At 48.3% G+C, this 18,048-nt stretch overlaps 1 protein-coding gene across 5 annotated transcripts in view; it reads left to right on the top strand.

The window, feature by feature from the left end:
- MAPK4 (mitogen-activated protein kinase 4) overlaps nt 1-18,048 on the top strand; it is a 141,384-nt gene that overhangs the window by 69,216 nt on the left and 54,120 nt on the right. The window contains exon 1 of one of the 5 annotated variants that reach the window (XM_073898223.1): nt 11,320-11,444. The exons of the other annotated variants lie outside the window; for them this stretch is intronic. The gene's annotated coding sequence lies outside the window, so the exon portion shown is untranslated. Of the gene's footprint in view, nt 1-11,319; nt 11,445-18,048 lie in introns of those variants that run through there. 5 annotated transcript variants of the gene reach the window in all.

The following is an 18,048-nucleotide window of genomic DNA, read 5'->3' as shown; positions in this document are numbered from 1 at the left end:
TGAGATAGGAATTCGTCATCTGCTTTTTCCGTGTGGAGTTGGTACCCCGACAGGACTTGATTCCAGAGTTGTTGGTTTGAGTGGGCTCCGAGAGTTTGGTGTTTTAGTAAGGGAGGTTGGGGGGAAATGGGGAGAAAAATGTAATCTTAAAAGTCAGACCACCGCTCCTTTATTAATTTTTTTCTGGTTGTAAAATCGTGGTCACAGAAAACAGAGAAAATTATAAAGGAAAAAAAAATGTCTCTAATCTACCACTTGCAGATAACCATTAAAATGTTAAAGACTACCCTTGGAGCACCTGGGTGGCTCAGTCGTTAAGCGTCTGCCTTCGGCTCGTGGTCCCAGGGTTCTGGGATCGAGCCCCATATCGGGCTTCCTGCTCAGCGGGGAGCCTGCTTCTCCCTCTCCCATTCCCCCTGCTTGTGTTCCCTCTCTTGCTATCTATTTCTGTGTCAAATAAATAAATAAAATCTTTAAAAAAAAAAAAAAAAGACTACCCTTCCAGTATCTTTTCTATACAATTTTAAGATAAAAAGGGGATCGTACCTGGCATCCTTAGCAACCTTTGATTACCCACTGCTACATCATGCACATTTTCCAGTATCTTTAAATGTCCTTCTCCCCCATTGGGTGATGAACTGTAATCTAATTAGTCCTTCTCATTTGGGCATCAGGGGGTTGAGAGTTCCTTCCCTTGATTAGCTCACCTGGTAGGATATCCCATTAGGAACCTCCCAACAGCAGATGGGGTGTCTAGTTTGGGAAATCTATGCTATTTATATACAGCTGACTCGGTTAATAATAATTACCTCTAATAATAATTATCTGTATCTAATATCAATATTCGATATCTCTAATATCAACTAACAGTGGTCTGAACAGTGTCGGTGTCTGGCATTTATAGCCACCTCACATTCTTTTGTCCTCCTAATAGAGGGAGTTCACATGTGTCACAAACCTTTCGTTCTGGAAATGAATATTAGAGGAAGATGATTCATCTTGGGAATGGTGGGCACAGCCCAGTGTTATTTATGTTCATCCATGTACGTACATGATCTTTACGCACGCACCTGTGTCAGGGCAAAAAGGCAAGTACCCCAAAGCACCACACTAGGAATATCAAAGTGCCTGTAGCAATGAGATGTCCTGAAGGAAATTGACAGTCAGAGATATACTGTGGGCTTTTTACCCCTTTGGGGACCACACCACTAGTGTGGCCATTTAGGGGCCATGCTCTGCCACCTGGGGTGTCATACTAAGGAAACTTGAGTTTATACCCCAATCTCAATTAATTCTGGTTCTTAGGACATTCTTTTTGCTTACAGAAAAGTCATATGAATGACTTTGCCATAGGAGCAGGAATTGGGGCTACTCTCAGCCCTTCCACTGGCTTTAACACACACACACACACACACACACACACACACACTCTCTCTCTCTCTCTCTCTCTCTCTCTCTCTCCATAACCATTGTGTTAGTGGCTGAGCATCCAGAGGAGAAGAGGGGACAGTGTCCAGACTGATGGAGCAAACTTCTATGAATGTATCTAAAAAGTAAGAAAAAGGCTAATGTCCTGTAGCAAACGAAAATTACTTGCAAATTCATAAATCAGTGTTGTTTTTTAACTTTGCTATTGCTCCAAATTATTATTTGTTAATTTCAGGGGAATGATATAAGCTGCCGCCTGAAAAAAAAAATGTTGATTGAGTGGGAAGTCCATTTTGTGACACACAAAATCAGCTTTGTCTTTTCACTAGTCATGAGTTCACGGAAGACCCTGGAGGAGCCACTTTCCATAAAAAAATTCCCCTTAAAGCATTCCCTCCCTGAAACACGGAACGTAAAAAGTGGTGGGGATGTACAATCAGGAGAAATTGGTTGTAATCTCACTCTGTTATCACATCCCTGTGTGGAATTTGGATAAGTCTCTCCACCTTTTTTGGACCTTGGTTTCCTCATCTGTGAAAAAGGAAGTTCATATAGATTTGTAGTTTTTAACTTGTGTTAGAAAGGTGCTTTGCTGTTCCATAGATATTTGATTTGAACTTATTTTAAAGTATATTTTTAATTTCTTTTAAGAATTATAACCCAAAAAACCCCCACGCTAAATGGGTTGTTTCTCAAATTTTAACATATTGAAACTCTGAATGTGTTAATCTTATTTTTAACTCATCTCAGAGTTTATTCTGACATCTTTAACTTAAAAATAACTTGAGATTGTCAGTGTGAACTATTAAAAAAAAGCTGTTACACATTTGTCCTAACTTATCTCTGCAACTCCGGATTTTCTCAATAATATACAATGAAAATTTAGAAATAAAACTGGATAAGTATTACATAATAATCAAGTTCCATGTTCTCATTGATTGTTTTTATAATTAAATGGTTAGGATTTTGCTAAAAATAGAGTAAATTAAATAGCATAGTCTAGTGTCTGTCTTGTAAGTGTTCAGTGATTACTAGCAGTTCTCCATTCTGTGTATTTGGTCTCCTGTAAGATTTGTTTTTAACAAAATTCTGCAACACTTCCTCTGAGAACCCTTCAGTCTTGACATTCTATATAAATAACACTTTTACATGTAAAACAAAATATATTTGTGACCCTCCAGACATAATAGTATATACTAATGACCATTAATGACTTTAGTAAAAGGCAGAGGATTAAAATAATAAAATAAGTAAATGATAACCATTTTAGAAGAAATGTAAGCGGTATCCTAATTAATGAATTTGCTAATTACTTCTCCCGCTGTTTGGCTGTCAGCAGAAACACACTATTGTATATTTGGGAAGAAGACTGGAAAGGCTAGCCTGCGCACCAGAAGAATTCTACCCCAGGGGACTTTAGGGAATAAGTTTCGGGTGATTGCTCAGTTGATCATTCTAAATTAAATTACTAAGAATGGCTCCAGACTTGGTTTAGAAAATCTTTGCTGGTATACGCATTTCACCTTCCTTCCTTTATTTTATAAAAAAACACCCAACACATTTAGTGAAGAAAAGCTTCAAGAAATTGCCTAAACTCAAGTAGTCATGATTATCAGGAAGTTGTTTTCAGGAGCAACTTTACCCTATAATAAATACAGTGAAGCATTGTGTGGAATTCCTTTTTAAGGCTGGCATTCCAGGGCAGAACAGATGCCCCTCATTTGATTACCTTTTTTTTTCTTTTTCAGGAGTCAAATGATGCTGGGTATGTGATCTAACATGGCATAGAATGTCATAATGGGTTCAACATACAGTGCTCAAAACTCCAGTGGCCTCTCTTGACTAATACTCTACCAGAGGTTGTTGGTAATCAGTCAGCCTCAGTCTACCCTTTGCCTTGGGAAAGGGGGTGTCGGCTCATGCCTTTTTCAGTGCTGAATAATATTCCACCGTGTGGCTGTACCACAGTTTGTTTATCCATTTACTTACTGAAGGACATCTTGGTTCCTTCCAAGTTTTGGAAGCTGCTGTAAACATCCATGCACAGGTTTTTGTGTGGCTATAAGTTTTCAACTCCTTTGGGTAAATGCCAGGAAGCAAGATTGCTGGATTATATGATAAGAATATGTTTAGTTTTGTAAGAAACTACCAAACCATCTTCCCTAGTGGCTGTACCATTATGCATCGCCACCAGCAATGTATGAGCCTTTCTGTTGCTCCACATCCTTGCCAGCATTTGGTGTCAGTGTTCCAGATTTTGGCCGTTCTAATAAGTGTATAATGGTTGTTTTAGTTTGCATTTCCCTCACGACCTATGACGTGGAACACCTTCTCGTATGCTTATTTGCCATCTGTATCTCTTCTTTGGTGAGGTGTCTGTTAATGTCTTTGGCCCATTTTTTAATCAGGTCATTTATCAATATGTCTTTCGCAAATATTTTCTCACAGTCTGTGGTTTATCTTATTCTCTTGAGGCATCGGGATTTTATTTTTTTTTTCAAGATTTTATTTATTTATTTGAGAGAGAGAATGAGAGAGAGAGAGTACATGAGAGGGGGGAAGGTCAAAGGGAGAAGCAGACTCCCCGCTGAGCAGGGAGTCCGATGCGGGACTCGATCCCGGGACTCCAGGATCATGACCTGAGCCGAAGGCAGTCGCCCAACCAACTGAGCCACCCAGGTGCCCGAGGCATCGGGATTTTAAATGGGTTCTAATGTGCAACTGAGTTTGAGAATCAATGGGTTAAAATGTCAAGGGCACCTAAAGAAGGTGAGGATGGTGACCGGGTGGGCGGCAAGGGAAAAGCCCAGTCACTGACAAGGGGCACAGACTCTCCAAAGCTGGTTCCCAGGCCGCCATCACAGAGGTACCCTCTTTCCTTCCCAAAAGCGAGACTTGAGACTGAGTCCTTTCCAGCATCTCTGGAGCATCCTTTGCCCTGGTGACTATGGGGCTGCAAATAGGCAGGTGACTCCTTGGTCTTTCTACTTTTAATCAATGCAAGCCATGTTTTTTTTTTTTAAGTTCAAAAGAGATTTATAATGAAAAGCTGTCATCTTCTGTCTCATTCCTGACCCCAAACTTTCGAACCTTTCTCTTTTTAGCTGTCAATGTTGGTTAGTTCCGTATCTCTAAATAATATACTTTACGCACTTTTCCCGTGGTTTGTTGTTGCTCTTGTGGCTCATTTTGCTGCTGTTGTTTAAGAAAAAAAGAACAAGAGAGAGAAAGGAGTAATGTAAGCAGAGCAGGCAAATCTGCTTTCCTGCCCATTAAACAATCTGATATTATGTTACACATTAATTTTTTTGATGAACACTTAATACCTTCCTCATTAGAAGCATCGTGGTCAGCATCTTTATTTGATTTTGATAGTAATCATCATTTTTAAAAGAGCTCCTATTTTTTATCCTTTAACTTCAAGTGCTTGTATTCATTACCTATCTGTTCTCTTTCCATTGGCTTTCAGCAGGATATCTCAATTTAGGATGAGAATATTCTATTTCTTCTCCTTCTTTCCTTCTCCCCTTCCACCTTGCTGACATCCTTTCTACTGAATCTTCTCTTTTACGTGTCCAAGTTGAGGACATCTGTCTTGTTTGTGGCATGCTTACTTGTAGATCGATTCTAAAAGTTGAAAACTAGTAAATAGCATTTACATTATGAATTTGTAAAAACAAGCAAGCCAAAACCAAACCAAACCAAAAACCTGCCCTCACTAACTCATCCCATCCTTTATTCTGCACTGCACCTCCACAATGCCCCCTCAGAACTTGGGGCTTAAGAAGAGATTTGAGAGCTTAAACACAAAGAGTTTAAAGAAGAGGATGGGAAGGGGAGGGAGGCAGACACGCTCCCATTTCATATGCAAACTTCCAAGTAATACCACAGTTTGGGTCCCTCCCACCGGCTTCTCCAGGGCTCTGGCGAGCCTCCTCCTATCTGCCCCTCCCTGCTCCTGCCCCCCCCCCCCTCACTGTGCATTCTGGGCTGAGACTTTCCAAATTCCCAGCCTTTCAGAAATGTCTTCCAGTTCCCTTCCTGTTCCCTTCATTGTTATGGGTTTATGTTGATTTAAAGACACCCTTATACTATCATTTTAATGCCATCTAAGTGAGAGGGGAGGTGAATCCCTGCTTGGTCCACACCTTAGGACAACATCTGAGTCGCCTCCCTCTCTGCAGCTGCCTCCAGCTGGACCTGAGTGCCAGAAGCTTTGGGATTTCTGCACTGGATGGGATACCTTGCTTAGGTAACTTTGCACTGGGGTGGAGGGGGGCGCAGAATATGATAGTGTAAAACCACGTCCAGGTATGGTTGCCTTGGTAACCTTCCCACTGTAAATCCCACCTGGGGAGGTTGAGGGAGAAGAGGAGAGCCATTGTCAGCTGGTCTGGTAGGGGATTGATGAGGTGGGAGAAGGGAAGGTAACCACCGGTCTGGAACCGCTCCGCAGCTAGGATCCGCTAGATGGTTGGGAACAAAGTCACACCTGTCATTGGTATCCGGAGGGCCCCAAACTTGTTCAGTCATGCAAGCAAAAGACTGGGGAGTTGTTGGAGCACGGAGAACAGACAGCAACGCTCTGGGGGGTGGGGTGCTGCTTTAGTTACATTATCCTTTATCCCGCTGCTCAATAGGGCCCCTTGACCACCTCTTGTCCTTTTTCTCAGCAGCCAAAGAAATGACCTACATGATGTTATTTTTAGGGTGCCAGGAACTGTTCCCTCAAATAGCCAGGTGCCCAACCTTTGCAAACCAGGGCCCAAGTTCATATTCCATGGCTAGAGACAAAGCTTAAAAACACAGATCTCCTGGGAGAAGGAACCTGGTTGGACTCAAGCCCTTATTACCTAGGCGCTGACGGGGAAGAGTATGAGTGTGCAAAAGTAGAGAGGACACTGCAGAGAAAGAAAGGAACAAAAAGTGACCTTGGAACTGCCCAGGTAGATGTTTCTTCGCCCTTTGCCTAAGATAGCCTGCTCCCCCCTCTTGTCACCCACTTGCACCCCCCAGTACTCTTTTCTAAACTCCCAAGTGGCCCTTCTGAGGGGATATTGTTCTGAGTTGCAGGGTAGGATAAGGGATGGGGTGTGGATTAGCAGAGGAGAGCCATCTAGGGGAAGATGAGGGCAGTGGGAGAGAAGGGCATGAAGGGGGGGGGGCCGGGAAAGAGTGGGAGGGATGAATGACCGAAGGTGGGATTCGGCAAAAAACGGCAAAGCTGGAAGGTGAGAGCACTTTCTGCGAAATGTTGAAAAGCTACAGGATTAAAGACAAGGGATGGATGCCAATCCAAAATGGCCCCAGAATGTAGCAGAGTGCTGCAAGCTTTGGGTCGGCAAGGAGACTTTGCTATGTTGCGGGGGGAGGAGGGATAGAATGGGCGAGTCCACACAGGATCTTCTCCCATATGATGATTAAACACTATACAGAGATATTTGATGCTAGCAGCGGCAACCAGCTATCTTTGGTGAGTTTTCCTACAGCAAACCCATTAATCTGGGGCACCTGGGTGGCTCAGTTGGTTAAGCGACTGCCTTCGGCTCGGGTCATGATCCTGGAGTCCCGGGATCGAGTCCCGCATCGGGCTCCCTGCTCGGCAGGGAGTCTGCTTCTCCCTCTGACCCTCCCCCCTCTCGTGTGCTCTCTCTCCATCTTTCATTCTCGCTCTCTCAAATAAATAAATAAATGAAATTTAAAAAAAAACCTTAAAAAAAAAACAAACCATTAATCTGATTGCTGTCTCTGGTCCCAAAAGGAAACAGGACCAAGGCAATCCCTTGTCAAGGGGCACAGGGCAAGCTAATGGCAGTTGAGTGGTGTCACTTGGCCCACCAGCCCCGTAGTCCGATAGCCGGGACAGCTCATATAGCAAGTGTCCTGGGCATTCAGTTCACTCGGCAGTATGGCCTAATGTCAGAGCGTGCAGTCTGGAGGCTCACTGCTGGGGTTTGAAGCCTGGCGCTGCCACTTGCAGCTGGGTACGCTTGGCCAAGTTCCTCCACTACTAGTCTGTGTTCTGTTTCGGGCTTGTAAGATGGGCCACACTCCTGTGTACCTAGGAATATCACTGTGGAGTAAATGACATAAAGCACATTGTTACCTGTTGTTATTATGTAGCATTGTTATTTGTTAGTATGGTTGTTAGTGTTGCTGTTATTCAGGGAAGGGCTAACATCTGTGATTATTTCAGCAATCCCTCCTGTGCTATTTTTACCTTCCACACTACCTTCAGGGCTATTGGTTTTAATTATTCTCTCAAAACACCCTGTGGGATAAACATGGGAGGCAGAATATTCTGGTTAACAGAGGAGGAAACTGAGGCTCAAGATCACATCATCTGTAGGTCCCAGAGGTCAGACGTGAACCGGAGTTCTTTTCATAAGCCAGAGGTTCTCGGCTCCATGGCGCCTTACTGGCTTCTTCTCCCAGAGATCTCATTCCCCCAACCACGGGCAAGGCAGTCCCTGAAACCTCCCTCTGTGGGAGACTCTGCCTTGTCCCGGGAGTTGCCAACAAATTTCATGAGGCTCTTCATAAAAAATGGAAGGATCGTTTACCCTTGGCTGTTTGCTGATGGCCAGAGTGTCTTGCTCTGCTCTGCATCTGTGTTCTCTACACCTGGGAGCACACCCGGAGCTGGCTGGCCAGAGTGAGGGGTCCTCCTGGGAGCATGGAATGGAGCAGGGTGGGCCGCCTCAACGAGGCCTGAGCCCAGCCCAGCTTGGAGCAGCCAAGCACATGCAAGGTGGAACCGTGGGCCGCGCATCTGTGCGTGGGATGTCAGGGCACCTGCAGGGGACCTCCCTCCCGGGCGTGAGGCTACTTCAGACTGGAAGCTGCTTCCTCCTCATCGGTCCAGCCTCCTCCTCCACCCTGGCCTCATGCCCTCCCCCCCCCCCGCCTACTTCCTCCTGTGGACCAGCAGATCCCTCCTCCCCGACCGGCTCTTTTCCTCCAGCATCACACTTCTCAAGGCTCTTCATGGCTCTGACACCACCCGAAGTTCTCGGCATCTCCCCACTCCACCTCCTGGGGAGCCTCTACTCAGGCTGCAAGTCTCAATGTAAACATCACTTCCCCAAAGTAATTGTCTCCTCATCCTCCTGGCTTCTAGCATCCTGCACTTTCCCATCATACATTTGTCACAGTTCTGATCATGCACAGGCGCGATTTGTGCCGTTATTTGTGTCATGTCTGGCCCCTGCCCCTGGACTGTGAGTTGCATGGGGCCCCTGGGGCCCCACTGCCTGGTACATAGCGAGGCTCAATAAATATTACATGAAAGTATTAAATATTAAATAATACTACATGCAAATGCTTTGGACAGTGGAAAGTTGCTTTGCAAATGAGTTTTCGTCTTGATTTTATTGCTATCCATGGGGCGACCAAACAATAGAAGAGCTGTCTACAGCAGCTGAGGCTTCCAGAAGAATCGGGCAAAACAGTTTACAAGGAGACATCTCAGCTGCACAATCTTTTCGCTGTGGCTGTTCTTAAAGAAGGGAGGTAGACTAGTGGAGCCTGAGGAGGTAGCCCGTACCCAGTCTCAGTAAACAACCCATATTTGGTTTGTCAGTGATCTGAAATCTGGGAAAAGAAGCAAAAGAGATGAACGCCAGAGGGAATGGTGTGCAGTCCCTCTCGGGGTTTATTTTTGCTGAAGCTAGGCTGTTCCCACCGTGTCGATGATGCCCTGCCTTAGGTGATGCCCAAGGGAATGTGCACTCACCAGGATTCTACCAGCAAAAATCGCTTCTCTGATCCCACTTTCTCTCAGTTGTGCTGGACTCTCTCCAACACTCCTGGGAAGTCTACTCACTGTCTCCGCACCTCTGCTCAGCTACCCCCGACCTCACCATCTCTGCACCCTGGCCACAGTCCTGAGTGCTGCCCCGCCGTAGTCTGGCGGCCCAGCCTGGCCTGCAGAGCTTGCGTCATTCCACGTAAACACCCTGCTCGTGTCCCAGGCAGCTGGCCGTGTTTCCACCAGCAGGTCACACTCTCTGGGGGCACGCGCCTTTATGGATCACTTCTGCCAAGCCTCTTAACATTTTCCACTGTCGAGTCCCTAGCCCCATTCCCCCCGCCCCCACCCCATCTCCTCGCTGGTTCATCAACTCTTTCCTTAGCACCTACTGCAGGCCAGGACCTGTACAGGGCAGGGGGCATATGGGGAACCCAGGCACTGGGCTCTTGCCCTCGGGATTGCCAGTCCAGTGCGAAGGGAGACTCACAAAGAGGTAGAACCCCAAGAGACAGCTGCTAGAAGCATATGCCTTGTGCTGCGGGAGCTCAGAGAAGTTCACTCCGAGGGGGGCAGGGTGACATTTGGGCACCTGTAGGGTTGTTCCAGGAACACAATGACGATAATGTCATCAGCAGATGGGCCATGTGTGCCTGGGTTGGGGTGACTCAGGGATGATCGCCCCAGTCTGCAGTGTGGGGTGCAGTTTATGGAGAGCAGTTGGACAGAAGTGGGAAGACAGATGGGGTCTGATGTGAGGCTGTGCGAGGTGCTTGGGTTTAGTCTCTGGGCAGTGGAGAGCTGTTAAAAAATATTTGGAACCAGGAGACTAAAATGATCAGACGTATTTTAGAAATATTGGAAGCAGAAAGAGGATGGATAGGGGCGGGGCACAGGGAGTTGCAGGTAGAGCAACTAGGAGCTGCTGGGACTTCCTTTGTTCACTCTAAGTGGACTCCGGCACCCCTCTGCCCCCAAGAAGCACTAGTGAAAGGCCCTCACACCCTGCCACCACAGTGGGGGCAACAGCGGAAGGTGGCAGGGCACAGAATCCGAACACATAGGGACATCCGGAACCTAAACTCAGGCAGTATGGACAAGGAAAGGTGGTGGATTGTAATATTTCTCAGACAGGGTCTTACTTCCCTCCCTTATCACCTTTCACCCGGTCACAGCCCTCGCTGTACGTCCCCGGGAGGTGGCCTCCTTCCGAGGCCTTGGCAGTGGCTGGAAAGACAGAACGTCCAGGCTGAGAGAGCATCCTGAACACAGGCACAGGGGATGAAAGGTCACCGAGATTTTTCCAGTCTCCAGCAGCCCAGGAGAGATCAGAGTGGGTCTGTGGTCCTCGGAGCCTGGGTGAGCATAGCGTTGAAGCTGGTGCTCAGTTCCTTCCTGCGGTTGTGTCGGAGAGAGACTGAGCACATCGATCCACGAGTCAAAGAGCTCACTGTCGAAGTCAGTGTTTTTTTCTGCTTTTTGGTTTGTTTCAAAGAAATGTACTTGCCCTATAAAACTAAACAGAGGGCGGGTGTAGGGGGCTAGGCGTTGGCCCATGACCCTCCTCCTCCATTCCGGATGAGCAGAACCGGCTCAATCCTCCTGAAACCTGCGTTGTATTTCTGTTCAGACTTCTGAGGCCAGGCCTCTTGCGTTGTCCCAGGACTCTGTGTCTGCCTACACTTGGGATTCTAATTTGCAATTTAGGTGGTTAAAACAGATTGAGAACTAAAACCAATTTACATTGCTGCTTGGAAAAAGAAAATGATTCTGTCATTGATAAAATAAAGCTTTGCTTTAAAAGCAACCTTCTTCCTATCCTGAAGGTTCTCCCTGGAAGGTAGGGGTTCTGCCCCCTCCTACCAGCCAGGGTGAGCAGTTGCCTCACTGAGCTTGCTCCAAGCGAGAGGGACCAGTGCTGAAGGAGGCCGCTCCTCTTGCCCACCTTGCCTGGATTCGGCCATCTCTTTGTCCTGTCCAGCCTTAACCTTCCCCCTCATGTTCTGAAGGGCAGCTCTGCCCATGGTGCATCTCCAGTCAACTGCTTTCCCTCTCCATTGAGCCCCAGTTTGCCCTGGCCCCTTGATATTGGGATGAAGATGATACCTATCAAGTGGCCTTCCTCCTAGCAGGTGGCTTGAAGGGTCTACGTATGAGCCTGGTGGTGAGCTGAGACCTTCTCCAGGCAGCCCCCGGCCCAGACCCATTGATGGCCCTCATTCCCGGCACACGAGAGCTCTGGGTCACAAGAAGAAGACAGAACCTGGTTTGTGCTATTTCCTTTTAAAACCCAGTGAATCCTGAAGTTCGTTTATCTGAAGTGTGCAGGGGAAGGGAGCAGCAAAGGAATGCGTGTGTGCGTCACCGTCCAGCTCATTGCTGACCGCACACTCCTACTGCGTTGGCCATAGTGCCGGCCCTGGTCGGGTTTCCAGCCGACTGCACCATGCAGGTAAAATCCAGTTCATGCCCCAGGACTCCCTGTACCTGGGAGAGTTGTGGAGTTCTTGGTTGCCGACCAGGATGACATTTGTCCCGCTAATGCGCGGTGTTGTGTGGGTCATGCTGCCTCTATTGTCAAGGTTCCTGCATTTTCTGCTGCCTCTGTTGCTCTCTTCTCCATCCTTCCTGCTCTCCCTTCTAGGCCATGGGGCCCTCGGTCTTCTTCTCCAGGGAGAAGGCTGATCACTATCCGTCCTCCCCTTTCCATGTCCAGTGGGGTTTGATGGCCTCCCATGGGATCCTGAGCATCAAGACATGAGGGGTTTAGCTGTGTGTGGAATCCCTTACAGGCTTGCAGGGGATTCACTGTTCCTCAGAGACCAGTGACTCTCCCTGGGGTCCCTCCTGAAGCAAGCACCCCACAGCCCATGTTTTTTCTCCAGTAGGTCTTATTACTACAGTGGGATCTCTGTGGCGTGTGGGTCGGACTCTGAGGTTCTAATCACCTTTCGGGGCAGGAGGTATTCACAAGGAGAGCAGAAGAGAGGGCGTTGGACACTTGGCAACAGAGTTCAGTAAGTTAGAGAGCGAACGACGTTGCCTAATGAACTTGGTGACGCACTTGGTGAGTGTCTTAGTCAGTTCGGGCTATTCTACCATAGACTAAGTGGCTTATAAGTCACAGAAATTTATTTCTCATGGTCTTGGAGGCTGGAAGTCCAAGATCAGGGTGCCAGCATGTCAGATTCTGATAAGGACCTCGGACATCTCACTGTGCCCTCCCATGGTGGGAGGGACAAGAGAGCTCTCTGGGGTCTCTTTCATAAGGGCCCTAATACCAGTCGTGAGGGCTCCATCCTTATGACGAAATCACCTCCTGAAGGCCCCACCTCCTAATACCGTCACACTGGGGATGAGGATTTCAACATCTGGATTGGCGGGGCGGGGGCGGGGGGGGACACACACGCATATATTCAGTCCATTTCTGTGATTCATTGTAGATTCATTGCCAGACACTCCATTCTGGGCTGGGTGTTGCAGTGTGTGCTGGGTCATAAGAGAAGATAGGAATAATTCAGCCTAAAGTTCCCCGCTACCTGCCTCTGCCAAAAAAACAAAACAAAATACCAAGACTTAAAACACATGTACCGTAGCTGGTGGGCTAATATTTCTTCCCATGTGGGTTGTTCCCACGTCACAGACTTGAAACTCCTGGATCACTCATAGGCAGCCGCAGGACTAGAACTCGGGTCCCGTGACTTTCCTCCTTGGCTGTGATAGCCCAGTGTGGTCCGGGGATTGTTGTGGTCACCTGAGCTGTCAAACTACCACTCCTGTCACTTGTGAACAGGGAGATGCAATCGCCAGGAGAAGGAACTTTTTTTCTGCTAATTTACAAATGATTTTTTTGTACCTCCAAGCACAAGCCCTGTAAATGATTAGCCTCCGTGGGAATAGTAGGAGGTGGCATGTGCGCACATTCTCTGGATAGTGGGTTGGGGACTGGGAGAGAAGCGAGGCTTGGGAAAGGAAGTCAAGGACTGTCAGATTTAAAGGGACTGAATGCAGGATTTGAATCAGACAAGACTTGTGAAATTCTCACGTCTGCTTGACGTCCCTCATGGGGAGGGAGGAGTGAGTATTACAAATTTGCATTTGTAAATGATGGTCTGGAGCATGGGACTTCTCAGGATGCATGTGTGCTGCCCAGATGTTATGATTTGTTAGAGTGGGTTAGGAGTTAGGCACTGTGATGCAGTGGGTAGAGTCCCTGCCCTCACCAAGCTCCCTGTCAAACACAGAAGACAAGCAATTAAAGCAGAAACAGAACGGGAGAAAAGTGATGTCAGGAGGGAAGAAGGGGACACAGGCTGATGGATAAGCTAGTCTAGGGAGGGAAAAGAGCATCAGGGAAGGCTTCCTGGATGAAGGGACGTTTAAACTTAGACCCAAAGGATGAGTCAGAATTAGCCAGGAGAGAGGGATCAAGGTCGAGCATTGGCAGCATGAGATCAGAGAGAGCCATGCATGCTGTGGATGCACATAGGCTCTGCTCCGAGAGCCAGCTCCCGGCAGTTGGCAGAGGCTCTCCGGGGGCTGCTGCTTTCCCTGGCTCATCAGGAAAGAGAAGGTGATCACTGATTGCCAACATCTGCCATAGGTGCAAAATGTGTTGATAGTAATACATATGATACAAATTTGCCATTCCTGGTCTAAAAGCAACATAACTTCATGCTGAATCCTTTAGCTACAAACCAGGGATCTTTCAGCATCCTGCCATGGGCCCACCTTGCAGGTAGGGCATAAGTAGTCCCCATGTCTGGGCCCAAAAGTTTGGTAGGAAAGGTGAGGTCTGAACAAGGAGTTCCTCAAGGACCAGCAGCTTTGTGCTTTCCCACGATGGCGTATTAAATCTTGCCTCACAGAGAGTTACCTCCAAATTCAGGGAAGGCACAGTGGCCTGTGGACACGTGCAGTGGGTCCTAGAGCAAATGCGGAAGAAATTAGAGATGCAGATACCACTTTTGAGAAGCTTAGCCCCCGGCTGGGATGTCTGCCCTTTAGAACAGTCCAAACAAAGCAAGCCCCAAATAGGGCCTCACCTTATTTAGCCACTGAAGTCATAAGTGCCCTGATTTAGATTTTGAAAGAAGTCTTCAGCTATCCCAGGTTTCTTTCCTTAAAACAAACAAACAAAAAAACAAACTAAGAAGTTTCCCCTTGAATCTACAAAGGTCAAGTGTAGGAGTCGTCTAAAACCAGAAGGATTAAACGGTGGTGCGCACACACACACTTGTGATCCATCCTAAAGTCAGACCCCCAGCCTCTGCAGCCAGTGCCACCCCCGTGGTGACCAGCACCCACACTTCGCACACGGGGACCCACACTGCCCCCCTCCCCAGCTTTGTGCTGATGTGGGCATGGCGCTCCAGGGAGGCTGCCAGAATTTCTCTCTGTGCTCTGTCAGTATCGTTGGGAGGCGTGCAAAGTCTTTGTTCTCCCTGGCTGGTTATGTAATTTTCAAGAGAAAAGGCAGAGCAAAGACCGAACTGTATGCTCCTGCACTTTGCATTTGGGGGAGGAGGTGACAAGTGCAAGGTCTGATGTTCCCTCTGCAAACTTTTCTCTTCCAGTCCTCAGTAGCTCTCCTCTTGCTCCCTCCCAAAGACATGAAGACAAAACAGGTTCCCCTCCAGTTTCTTACTCGGTGTCCCCACCCGTGTGTTCTTGAGGAAACCGAATAAGGGCAGCAAGCCAGGGTGGGTGGCATCACCGCCTCGAAGGAACATTCAGACCTTTGCACATCCCAGGGGAGGATGCTCACCAAGGCCTGCTCCCCTGCCTGAGACATATTTATAGTGATGTGTTTGGCTTGGCTGGGCGGCTGTCCTGCCGGCTGGTGTGCAAAGGGGCGTCCCAGGCCCTCGGCGGGCGGTGGTACTGGGCACAGGAGAGGCACGGGATCAGAAATGCGGCCTGAGTTGGCATCACGGGCCGCAATGTTTACAGCAGGTGTCTGCCCATGCACTTGGGCTTCCACGGAGAGGAAAGGCCTCCCAGGCAGCTCACTTCGCATAAACCCCTCCAGCTGCCTCAGCTCCTGGGTGGGGGGAGTGGGACTTCATTTCAAAACCCGGAAGGCCTGGGAGAGTTGCTTCTCCTCATTCCTGGGAGCATCACCGCTGCTGCCGCCGCCGAGAGTAAAACCCATCTATGCTCAAAATCAGAGATAACCCAGTGCTAACTGCCTCAGGACTGGCCCTTGCTTCCTTGGTGAAGTAACACCTTCCAGTCACTGTGCTCTTTTGGGGTCCATGTGGCACCCTGCTTGAACCCCCACCGTTACCTCCCCACCCTCCCTGGAGGGATTCAAAACGCTTTCTGATCTGGGCTTCAGGGACCTATTTTTAATTTCTCTTTCCATTCAGATTATATTTTGTCATAACCAAAATCTTCCTGCAAGCATGTAGGCACTCCTGTGTGCAATAGCACCACATCACTTTCTCCCACAACTGCATCCAAAGACAGAGTGGTGTTTCTTCTTGGGAAGGAAAACTTCTCCTGAGCACCCTTCCCCGCAGCAGGATTTCGTTAAGACTTACTATCCGGAACTGGATCATATAGCCACCTGTTACCAAAGGGCGTGTGGGTTACCATGACTTTGACTCAAGGCCCTCAGCAAGGATGGGTGTGGGATAGCCCCTTGCCTTGTGGGGTTTTGCAAATGTGTGAGGCTGTCACCAGAACCAGAAATGCTATTGGCATTTAGTGAGTAGAGACCAGGGTTGCTAAACTTGACCACAGTGCGCCGTACAGCTCCGTAAAACGAAGAACTCTTCTGCCCCAAGGCTAGGAATGGCTGCTTTAGACCAGTGGTTCTCAGCCAGGGGTGAGGGCCTGCCTCCTCCACCGGTGACTGTTTTCGGTGTTTGAAGACCTTTTGGTTGTCCCGACTCGGGGGTGCTCTGCCATCTAGTGGGTCAAGACTGGGGGGTGCTACTGAACATCCTATAGTGCATAGGTCAGCCCCACAGCTGAGAATGATCTGGCTCACAATGTCAATCATGTTGAGGCCGAGAAGCCCTGTTTTAGAACCGTCGTGGGTTATCCCTGGCCGGGCTCAGCTGCTTGATGGATGACCCAGTCCCGGTTTCTGTTCATCTGGAGGAAGTCAGCTCCAGGACCTTGTGAGTCAGGTAGCTGGGAGAACGCTCCGCTCCATTCACATCTGGGATGGCTGGCCTCCGCAGCCCGGGCTCGGGCTTACCTGAGGCTTAGGTTGGAGAAGAGATCAAGAACTGGTTGGAAGGCAGCGTGATGGTGGTTTAAACTTGTAGTTTTTTGTTTTTGTTTTTTTTTCTTAACTCTCATTTTAATGTCCTGTTTCTCAGTTTCTGTTTCCATAAAGTGGGCTATGTACCGCGGTCTCCACACCGGGGCTGAACACAGCCTGACAAGGTGGTTGCCTTTGAGGAGTACCACAGGTGCTCCTGTCCTCAGATTTGCCTGCCTTGGGCCTGGGAAGTCACATGGGGCCTTAGGTGGTTCGTGGCGAGAATCATTCACTTGGGCTCAGATCACGTGTTACGGTGCTGAGATGTGTAGCCTCTGGAGACATCACCTGCTAGTGGGGTGACTTTGGGTAAGTCTCTTCCCTCTGGGGGCTTCATGGGAGCATGACACAAACCGAAATCCTCAGGTGCAGCTCCTGGCCCATGGTGATCCCTTAGCCTGTCTTCATCATGTCGCCTTTTCTGCCTTTCCAGAAAGCCTCTGTTAAAAGGCAAGTGGTGTGTAGGAGTGAGGCGCTTCAGCAGTACCAGAGAATCACAGAGACAGAAGGTAGCCTGTGGGCCCCGAGGCCAAGGACCCTGCAAATGACCTTAACTCTGCCCAGGGTAGCTCCCTGGGAGGGCAGGCAGGCCTGGGGTAGGGCCACCGTGAGGGGCAGGCAACAGGAGGACTGAGTCCAGGAGGGAGGAGACCATGCAGGGGGAGCCGGAAAGATCTGAGTTACAGCACAGTTCAGTGCCACCTCAGGAACAAGCTAGAGAATGTTCCTACACAGTCTAGAGCAAGGGTTGGCGGACTGCAGCCCCCTCACCAAATTCAGTCTCCCGCCTATTTTTGTAAATAAAATTGTTTTAAATGCAGCCATGCCCTTCGTTTGGGTATTATCTGTGGCTGATTTTGTGCTGCAAGGCAGGGTTGGAGTAGTTGCAACAGAGACGGTATGTGCTGCAAAGCCTTAGATATTTATCCTCTGGCCCTTTACAGAAAAAATTTGCTGATCTCTGGTCTAGAGGACTTTATTCACATGGCTATAGTGATTAGGGTCATGAACCTTAGAGTCAGACAGACTTGACTATAATGTGAATGGTGTCACCTAGAATTTTGCAGTGTGCAGCCTGTTCAACTGTAAACATCAGCCTTGCCTGAAAAGGATTTCCTGCAAGTTTTCGGGTGCTCAGGAGAAAAAAGAAAGCTCTGTCTGTGAAATATCAGCACCTCATTGGGAGCCATCGTTCCTGCTGAAAGTTGACAGCAGCATGAGGTTTGGGAGGATCTGAACAGGAAGAGTGGAGTCTAAATTTAGACTTTCCAAAGCCTCTTTATAAACCAGATCCCCAGGAAACCCAGCAAGGGACAGTTGGCACACACCATCTCGTCTCTGGTTTGCCTCCACATGTTAAAAGACTGGATGCATGAGAGGATAATTAATTGGCCTCAAACAAAGTTTTGCAGGAGAGTCCATGGGAGATCAGTGGAGAGATGAAGCTCCATTGCTAGGAGTCCTGGGGGTAGATACTTCTACTCCTGAGTTTTATTATGACATTCACCACGAGTCACGGGAGCCCGGGCTGCCGTTGCAGGAGGTACATGTGTTCTTCTTGCTCATTGTCATTTGAGCACAGCTGAACCCATGA

Source organism: Callorhinus ursinus, unplaced genomic scaffold (assembly GCF_003265705.2).
Source record: "Callorhinus ursinus isolate GAN/ISIS: 27379988/994484 unplaced genomic scaffold, GSC_fseal_2.0 scaffold11, whole genome shotgun sequence".
NCBI classification, from domain to species: domain Eukaryota; kingdom Metazoa; phylum Chordata; class Mammalia; order Carnivora; family Otariidae; genus Callorhinus; species Callorhinus ursinus.
This window is presented reverse-complemented; position numbering and strand designations above follow the sequence as displayed.